This window comes from Nicotiana attenuata, unplaced genomic scaffold (genome assembly GCF_001879085.1).
Source record: "Nicotiana attenuata strain UT unplaced genomic scaffold, NIATTr2, whole genome shotgun sequence".
Lineage (NCBI taxonomy): Eukaryota > Viridiplantae > Streptophyta > Magnoliopsida > Solanales > Solanaceae > Nicotiana > Nicotiana attenuata.
In genome coordinates, this window is record NW_017670783.1 from 153,662 (window position 1) to 164,349 (window position 10,688).

General features: G+C 39.0%; 1 pseudogene; it reads left to right on the forward strand.

Moving 5' to 3' along the window:
• Nucleotides 1-941: 941 nt before the first annotated feature.
• LOC109243281 lies at nt 942-2,401 on the forward strand (annotated as a pseudogene).
• The last annotated feature ends 8,287 nt before the right edge of the window (nt 2,402-10,688 follow it).

The following is a 10,688-nucleotide window of genomic DNA, read 5'->3' on the forward strand; positions in this document are numbered from 1 at the left end:
TTGGCCTTCCATGCTCCATATTGACTCGAAAACACTCTTTTAGCTTCCTCCTAGCTTGGAATGACTCTTGCAAAGCAATAAACTCATAATTAAAGCATTTTATTTTCTTTTACAATCAAACATAGATAAAAGTGTGGTCAAATTAGAGTGTAAATATTAGCTAACTTGCATGATTATCGTCTATTATCATTAACATATAACTGAAACTTTTTGTGAGAGATAAATGTCAATACAAGCCTTATTGAGAAGTTTGACTGTGTTCGGAGTATTCGAACCTAGATAAATAATGCAACATAGCACTAAAACAACGAGGAAAAGAGAATGCCGGACATATAATTAGAATTTCTTTTCCATGAGAATCCAATTTTATTTTTAGAATCTTACATTAGCAGGTGGGTGCTGTCGCACTTAAATTTTTATAGTTCGTAATAGTTAAAATTTCGTTACTTTTATGTAAAAAATAATAATTTTGTGACTTAAAGGTTATAGTTTACTGATTTTGGTATTAAAAAAGTAAATCTATAACTTTAGTGTCATCAGAGGCGGATGCAGTGTGAGAGTTACGGGTTCAATTGAACCCATAACTTTCGACGCGGAATAAAACTTTATGTGTTAAAATTTATTAAAATTGCAAAAATAATAGATTTGAACCCAAAAACTTTAAATATATAATGGGTTCAATGTTAAAAATCTTAAAAATTGAACTCATAGATTTAAATCATGAATCCGTATCTGTGTATCATAATAGGTTAAGTTTAGTGAATATATGTGAAATTAATCCCTAATCCTACTCAAATCACAATTACCAAAAATAAAAATTCCTAGTTCCGTTCGGATTGTGAATTCACCTCTATAAAACCCATCCACTCCCTGTCCATTGTGCTTTATATTTCTCTTCTTTTCTCTGCTTTTGAGCTTCCATACCCGTTGTAATTTCTCCAATGGATTCCAAATCAGACCCGACCCGAGTCAAATTCCGAAGACCTATAAAAGTAAAGGTGAAATCTCCGGCACCAATTCAAATCACCGCCGAGCAAATTCTCCGCGAGGCAAGGGAATCTCACGAATCACAAATCCAACCGCCGCCGAAGCGAAAAATCGCCGACTCAACTGAACTCGCCGATTACCGAAATCGCAAGCGCAAGGAATTCGAAGGCCAAATTAACAACAAGAATTTATTAGTCAAATACGCAAAATGGGAAGAAACTCGAAAGGATTTCAAACGAGCTCGTTCAATTTACGAACGTGCCATAGAATTAAACTATCGTGACCATACAATGTGGTTGAAATACGCTGAATTTGAGATGAAAAATAAGTTCATTAACAATGCACGTAACGTATGGGACAGGGCAGTAAACCTATTGCCCAAAGTTGATCAATTATGGTACAAATACATTCACATGGAAGAGATGCTAGGGAATGTTAATCTCTGCCGTAGTATTTTTGAAAGGTGGATGACGTGGCAGCCTGATGAACAAAGCTGGTTTTCATACATTAAGTTCGAATTAAGGTACAATGAAGTAGAAAAAGCACGTGCTATTTTCGAGAGATTTGTAGAGTGTCATTGTAGTGTTAATTCGTGGATTTCGTATGCTAATTTTGAAATAAAGAATGGAGGAATTGGTAACGCTAGAAACTGTTACGAGAGAGCTGTGGATAAATTGTTAGACGATGAAAAAGTCGAGAAATTGTACGTAGCATTCGCGGAGTTTGAAGAAAGGTGTAGGGAAATTGAGAGAACGAGGTGTATATATAAACTTGCACTTGATCATATAGATAAAGATCGAGGTGAAGATTTGTACGAAAAATTCGTTGCTTTTGAGAAACAGTATGGTGATAGTGAAAGTATTGAAGATGCTATAATTGGAAAAAGGAGGTTTGAATATGAAGATGGAGTGAGGAAAAATCCAACGAATTATGATACTTGGTTTGATTATATTCAATTGGAAGAAAGTATAGGGAATAAAGAGAAAATTAGAGAGGTTTATGAGAGAGCTATTGCTAATGTTCCTCTTGTTGAAGAGAAATATTATTGGAAGAGATACATTTACTTATGGATTAATGATGCATTATATGAAGAGATTGAGGCATTAGACATGGAAAAGACCAGAGAAATTTACAAGGAATGTCTTAAGTTGATTCCACATAAGGAATTTTCGTTCGCGAAAGTCTGGTTATTGGCTGCAGAATTTGAAATTAGACAATTAAGATTAAGGGAAGCAAGATTAATACTTCAACTTGATAAGATAAGATTTTTAGGAAGTATATTGAAATGGAACTTCAACTTGGTAATTTTGATCGTTGTCGAAAGCTATATGAGAAGTACTTGGAATGGTCGCCAAAAAATTGCTATGGTTGGAGCAAATTTGTAGAGTTAGGGCTTGTTTGGTACGAGAGATAAGAGATAGTTAATCCCAAGATTAAATTTTAGATGAGTTAATTCAATGTTTGGTTGGGATAAAATCGTGGAATAACTAATCCAAAGATTAGTTATCCCGGAGTTGTAGTTTTTTTTTATTTTTTATCTTAACTAATCCCGAGAATCATGAGATAACTTTTTTACCAACTGATCACGCCCAACTCTAGTCCTAAAAAGGATAAGTGGTCGCTGCAAATATAATCCGGTCTAAAAGTCCGGAGTCGAATCCCACAGAGAACTAAGGCTTAGTTGTATCTGTTTAATATCACCAAGAAGACAAGATTGAAAATAGTAAACAGCTGAAAACTAACTATGCTTGAATTGTAAACAATTAGAATAAAGGTCTAAGGTAATGGTTTCCCCCGTTGTTGATTTTCTTGGTTGTATGTTTCTTATAGCGTTGACTTAGTTGCCTCTATCAATCATGAACTCTCCAGCTATCATAAATCTCTCTCAAGCAATTATGATAATTTACTAAACGCACTCTCTCAAGCTACGCTAGCTAGATTCGCATTACAGTTCACTTAGATCGCACCCGAGGTATCGTTATCTCTAATCCAACCTCTAAACCCTCGGTTATGACTCTCGCCTATACTCCGGGAGTGATGTTGTTCAAACAACTACCTAAATATGCACTCTCTCTCAAGCAGATACATAATAAATAGGAACGGCTAATTGAGGATCCTTTCAATTAACCACAATCAAAACATAGTTGAACAAATAGAGATTAAACTAATTCAAATCTATATTACTTATAACAACCAATTCATCCTCAACGGGTTTCACCAAAACCTTAGATTAGAAAAGTTAGCTACTCATGAAAATAACAAAAATCACAAAAGAATTCATATTCAAAGGTAAAAGAACAAAGAAGAAGATTAAAGATTGATGCCAATGATCCTCCTTGCCTTTTGCCCTTCCTTCTGATGTTTTTCACTTCCAAAAATCATTCTCTCCTTTCTTGGCCGGCTTCCCTCGTTTAATATAGGGTTTAGGGCTTAAAATCTCGTATTTTGCACTTTGGTCCCTGAAGTTTACGCGTCCTGCCGCGGTTACGCCAGGACCGCGGCCAGAGTGGCCTTCAGAATCTGCAGCACTGTTCTGCCGCGTCAGGTCCGCAGTCGCAGTTTCAATTGTATTTTTTACCCTGTTCCGTTTGGAATTTGGAAAAAGGTAAAACATGAAAGTTGTAGCTCTTTGCGTTAACTTTCCAACCATATATTGTAGAGCCCAAATGGAGTTCTGAGCGAAAAGTTATATCCATTTTACTAGACAGTGCGCGATATGCCTACTCGATTCTTCGTTCGCTCTAACTATCATCCGTTGACCCCCAAACACGATCCCGGCTTAATTCTTTGAGCTTTTACTCGGACTTCAAAGCTCTAAATCACTTGACTTCATTCCATAATATCTACATAGCTCGGAATCACTCCTACAAGGCATAAAACACACGGTTAGCGCAAGACACTAGCGATTAAAGCTCAAACTCAATTAAAGTGCAGTAAATTAGAGTGTAATAAGCGACTAAAATACGTAATTATAGCCTATCATCAACACCCCACACTTAAATCATTGCTCGTCCTCGAGCAATCAAACTAGACCTTTTTTTATAGACACGACCTTTTTAAACAACTCTCCTAACTCATCACTCCAAGAGTAGTTAAAATAGACTAAGCACAAAAGCATAACATCTTCACCTCAAGATTTGACTCATAAGTACGACGCGTTATTGACAACTCACCCACTTACTCTAACATAGAGATCACTGACATTACCTTTCTTTCATGAATCAAGTGCCCTCACACAACAAAAGAGAGTAGTTCCACACAATAAAATTTAAGAACACTTAGGAACTCAAGATAAAAAGAATTCACTCACTCTCAGAAATAACATTCATATGCCACAAAAGATGCACCATAATCTTGCCCGTAGTGTATTGCTCCACTAATCGAGCTCATTCAATCTAGGATCAATTAGGACTTTATTTGGTTGTAATGTAGGCTACGGGACGGGTAGGATATATTTAGATATAAGAGTGACTACACCTCCCTAAGCACTTTAATACATACATTTTAACATTTAAACCCCATACTTATGTCAAACCAAAATTCCACCTTCACATCAATGTAAATTACCACATTCTTCTTTAAGCACACTTACGTCAAGAGTCACCACTTATCAAGAAATTTTTTTTTTCCACAACAATCCAACTATATTTTTTTTTTCAATTCAAGTGGCTCTTTCTTTTTTTCAAAACAGCGCACCTTTCTCCTTATTCAATTAGTTCCACTCAAAAGCCAAACCAACCACCCCACACTTTAACTTTTACAAAGTTCATAACAATTAAAGTGTTCATGAGAGGTGAAAAGGTTCAAATAGATGGTTAATTCAAACAAATGGGTAAGACTTGTAATGTGGTTGCCAAAGAAAAAGGATTATAGGCTCAAAGAGGTTAACTACGATACATAACAATTAGGTGGGTAAAATATACCTATCTGGCTCAACAAGAAAACGCCTATATCACTTCCAAGACTGAACACCACTACTATTTCGCTTTGCAAACACACGGGGCAAGTTCTAGTCATCAAATGCAATGCACAGAATAACACCAAACCTCACACACACATGGCACATAACTCACTCAGGATTGGATTCATCAAGACACTCTAGTCAAAGCAGTTAAGCAAATTTAAAATCATACAATTTAAGGTACTTATACAAGAGTCAAAAACTGAGCCTAAGCGTCACAACCAAAGTACTCACTATTCTCAAGGCATAACAAAGTCAAGAGATATTGCTTCAATTCAAAACACAACACAATGGCTCCTATTCCTAAAAAAAACTAACTACACTCGGTTCAAATAAAACCCTTGGAAAAGAACCGCGGCACAAAGAAAAACCAAGGGGTAATTGCTACACTACCTAACAACAGAAAATCTTTTTGTTTTTTTTAGAATTAAATCCCTCAAGAAATTGTCTAATAGATCCATCGTCGGGAAAAGTCCAATCTTTTCTATTTTAAAAAAAAATTATTCAATTAAACTAACACAACTAAAATAGCATAGAAAATCACCCAGATAATCTCCTCACCCCACACTTAAAATTGTGCATTGTCCCCAATGCACACCATAACTAATAAAAGGGTAAAAGAGACTCCCTGGTAGGGCAAAGGCCGAAGCACTAACAACTCATGGGGTACTCAGACTTCTCCCAAGCTTGGTCCTTCGTGCGGGTACTTCACACTTAGTTCCAACCATTTGGTTTGTTGTTGCATCCTTCCAATACCTTTGCTTTCCATTCTCCTAAAAAATAAAAAATTGACACTACAAAAATAATACAATTAAAAAAATAAAAAATAAATAAAAGAAAGCAATAAAGCTGGGTTGCCTCCCAACAAGCGCTTGATTTAACGTCGCGGCACGACGCGAATCACTTTTTGCCTCCACCTCGAGCTTATGAATTGAACCCCCAATTTTGATTCAAGCTTATGATTATGGTCATGGGGCGGTGGAACGAATCTAACTGGCCCAAGGAAATAATGTAGTATTCTGCATTCCTTGGCCTTTGTATGAGGTATGTAATCCTGACTTTCTGGCAAGAAGAATTCCAGAATATATGCACCTTGTTCCTGGAGAGGAGATCACTCGCCTACAAAGCGAACAGATGAAGGTTTTGACCCTAACGCTTACAAGCTATTTGCAAAAGCTGGATACAATCCAATGAGCCGTCAAGTAGAAAAGCTCCCTCAGAAGCTGCAACGAGGCAACCACGTGAAGGTTTGGGATACAAGCAACCGTCACTAGTGGCATTCTATTCAATAAGAAGGAGAGCAACAATTATATCACTGTAGAAGATGAATCAGCCGCTTTAACAAGCTTTCTGTCTTTGATCGACTTGGAAATCACCTGCGAGGACCTCCGTGTTTGAAAGATTGGGTCCACTAAAGAAGGGGAATAAGTTCGGAGAATATTTTTAAGCATAAGAACACCCGCTTCACCCAAACTCACAGGAGATCTCTAAGGATTTGCAAGTTTGGTTCCTTCTAGAATGAGGCGACAAACAAAACTTGTGGTTTCGTGTAAAGAAGTACTAAAGGTAAAGCCATATACTGTGGTCTAATACTAAGGAACGTGATGAAGACGAAGAAAGTGTGGGTTTTCTTCGTAATCATGCTACTGTACAAGTCGAGAATGACATTCCATCTTTAATGGAAGATAATGCAGAATTGGAGGATGTTTCGCGTGTTATCCAAATCATCAATGAATGGGGACTCAGAAGATGAAGATGCGAAAATATGCTCCACTGAACTTGAAGAAGGAGTGAAGACGACAATATGTATGCCTTAAAAGAAGTTAACCTTGGCACCGATGAAGAACAGACCACCTACCTAAGTGCTTTACTAGACAGCTGATGAAGAGAGCACTTATATGAGTTACTCAAAGAGTTCAGGGATGTCTTTGCTTGGAGTTACAAAAGAATGCTGGCTTGGACCCAAAAGTAGCAGTCCATCACCTTGCAGTCAAAAATGTATCGCCCTGTAACAGATCAAAGGCGTTTTAGGCCGGACTGGTTCCCCTGATTGAAACTGAAGTTAACAAACTCATTGAAGCTGGATTTAATTCGGGAAGTTAAATATCAAACATGGGTTTCAAGTATTGTCCCTGTAAGGAAGAAGAATGGCCAGATTCGAGTATTGCGTTGACTTCAGGGACTTAATAATGCGTGTCCAAAGATGAATTCTCGTTTCTTATTCACAGAGCTGATGATTGATGCTACTACTGATTACGAGGCGATGTCTTTCATGGACGGTTCGTCGGGCTATAACCAAATACGCATGGCACCAAAGAGATGAAAGAGCTTACTGGGTTTCGCACCCCAAGGGTATTTATTGCTACAAGGAGGTAATGCCTTTTGGCTTGAAGATGCTGGTGCTACTTACCGAATGCTATGCAGAATATTTTCGACGATCTTCTCCAAAGAATGTTGAATGCTATGTTGACGACTTGGTGTGAAATCAAAGAGAGAAGGGCGATCCACATGAAAGACTTGAGGATGGTGTTTGAATTGCTCCGGAGGTACACTTAGGATGAATCCGTTGAAATGTGCCTTTGGAGTTACTTCTAGAAAGTTCCTTAGTTTCATTGTCCGACATCGAGGGATCGAAATTGATCAAGCCAAAGTGAGCATTTTGAAAATGCCTGAGCCTCGAGATATCCATGAATTGAAAAGTCTGCAAGGAAAGCTAGCATACCTTAGAAGATTCATATCAAACCTGGCTGCGAGGTGCCAACCATTTAAGTCACCTTATGAAGAAAGGTGTTCCTTTCAAGTGGGATCAAGCTTGTAGCAATGCCTTCGAACGTATCAAAAACCTACTTGATGAAGCCTCCAGTTTTAGCAAGCTCCTATACCAGGAAAGCCATTAATACTATACATTGCGGCGCAGGAAAGGTCCGTTGGAGCACTGTTGGCCCAAGAAAATAGTGAGGGGAAAGAAAACTCTCTTTAACTACTTTGAGCAGGATGATGACACCTAACGAGTTTGAATTATTCGCCAATTGAAAAGTTTGTGTTTGGCGCAGTCTTCTCAATTCAAAAGTTGAAACACTACTTTCAAGCTCATGTGTCCGTCTTGTTTCTAAAGCAAACCCACATCAAGTTCGTGATGCCAAAAACCTGTTCTTAGTGATCGACTAGCGAGATGGTACCTCCAATTTCAACAATTCGAGATTTTGTACATCCCTCAAAAGGCTGTAAAAGGACAACATTAGTAGACTTCTTGGCAGATCATCCGATACCTGATGACTGGGAGCTAATCATGAACTACCTGATGAGGATGCAATGGTCGTTGAAGTTCAAACTCCATGGAAGATGTACTTTGATGGTGCTGCGCATCGTGGGGGAGCTGGGGCTGGCGAGTATTTGTCACTCCCAAAGAGAAGTCTTGCCCTATCTCCTTCACTTGAACACAACTCTGTTCCAACAATGTTGCTGAGTATCAAGCCTTAATACTTGGTCTGGAAATGTCCGTTGATATGAAGCAATTGCAATTGCAAGTCTTTGGTGATCCCAGTTAGTGGTCAATCACGCTTTTGGGTAGTTCGAGGTTAATAAGCCAGAACTACGCCCATATCATGATTACGCTAAAAGTTGATGGGATGGCTTGGTGATGTGACTATTCAGCATGTGCCAAGGAAAGAAAATAATAAGGCTGATGCTTAGCTGCTCTAGTTTATCATATTAGCCCTGCCTGACGACAGCGCAAGTTACGTCTGCCAAAAATGGGTAGTACCGCGCAAATGAGGTTGAAGGTGAAGAAAAACGAAACTCAAGGCATCTTGATTGCTGTTTCTGAAGTTGAGAAAGAAGAAATGGCGACACCCCATCATCGACTACTATGCTATGGACATATCTTCCAGAAAATCCGAGGAGAAGGGACTGAAATCCGTCGTCGTACACCTCGCTCCTTTACTACAAGAGTACCCTATACAGAAGATTCATTCGAGGGAGTACTCTTGCGATGCTTAGGGGAAGATGAAGCACTCCAAGCTTTGCAAGAAGCGCATTCCGGGGTATGTGGGTCCACACCAGTCTGGACCAAAGCTGCACTTCCATATAAAAAGGATGGGAATATATGGCCAACGATGGTAAAAGATTGCTTGGACTACGCTCGAAGATGCAAGGCTTGTCAATTCCATGAGAATTTTATTCATCAACCTCCTGAAGTGTTGCACCCGACTGTTGCATCCTGGCCATTTGACGCTTTGGGGATTGGATGTTGTTTTGGACCACTGCCAAAGTCCTCTGGTGGGCACCTATACATCTTGGCTGGCAACTGACTACTTCTCAAAATGGCTGAAGCTGTTGCTCTTAAGGGAGTAAAGAAGGAAAATGTTGCAAGTTTCATCGGAGTAAACATTATTTATCGCTTTGGCATTCCTCGTTACATAATAACGGATAATGGAAAGCCATTCGATAATAGGTTGATGAACAAGATTTGTGATCTCTTTGGCTTCAAGCAACGTAACTCTTCGATGTACAATGCTGCCGCCAATGGTCTAGCTGAGGCATTCAACAAGACTCTATGCAAACTTGTTAAAGAAAGTCGTCTCCAAAATCCAAACGAGATTGGAATGACCGTATGGAAGAAGATCTATGGGCATATAGGACGACTCACCGCATGCCACACACAGGCGACTCCTTATTCACTCGTTTATGGAGTCGAAGCCGTCTTGCGCACTTGAGCGTACAATACCTTTGTTACGACTGGCTATTCAAGAAGGGATCACTGATGAAGAAAATGCTCGACTTCGGTTAGCAGAGTTGGAATCTCTTGATGAAAAGAAGATCGGAAGCTCAACAGAGTCTTGAATGTTATCAAGCTAGATATCTCCGCCTTCAATAAAGAGAGTTCGCCGAGATCCTTTCAAGTAGGAGAATCAAGTCCTTGCCGTACGAAGACCCATAATTACTTCCCATAAACCTGTAGGGAAGTTCACTTCAAAATGGGATGGACCATATGTCGTACAAGAAGCTTACTCAAGTGGGGCTTACAAGTTGGTTGATGCAGATGGTATGAGGATCGGCCTATTAATGGCAAGTTTTTGAAGAAGTATTATCCTTGAAGTGCCACGCTCCTTGATGGCACCGAGCCTAAACTGCATGTTGCTAAGACTCCTGGCCTGCAAGAGTATAAACTGTGTACGGCCAAAAAAAAAAAGAGTCCGCTAGGTTGAAAACTTCGAAAGAAGCAGCCTAGGCAAAAGTTAGGACATAAGAAAAAAAAATCACCCAGTCTGAACTACGGTATGACTTGATCCTCTTACCGGGGTATGTAGGCAGATTAGAGTTTCATTCTAAGTTCAGTCGCATAAGTTCAAAAGATACATATTGCCCCAATTGTTATTCGAATGAAGTATGAAGAAACACAAGATCAAGCTGAAAATGTCATCCTCCTGTTGAAACTTTGATCTCATTTGATTTAAAGGGGCAACCCTTTTGGTAAATTGATATCTTCAATGGGCCGATTTTAGAAAGGATGTCAATATTTGCATTGAAGTCCTGGGATTCTCTATGTCTTCAGGTGCGCCAAACCTTCAAGTTTGTTGGTCTCCAAGTCCGCCCTCTGCCTAAAAAAAGGGGAAGAGAAACGAGGCGTCAAAAGGAAAACACAAGTATAAGGGAATGATTGCTTCGCACAACGTTTCAAATTCAGCGAGATTTGAACCCAAGATATTTTTGAGATATGGCTCTTAAAATTTTAGATTTA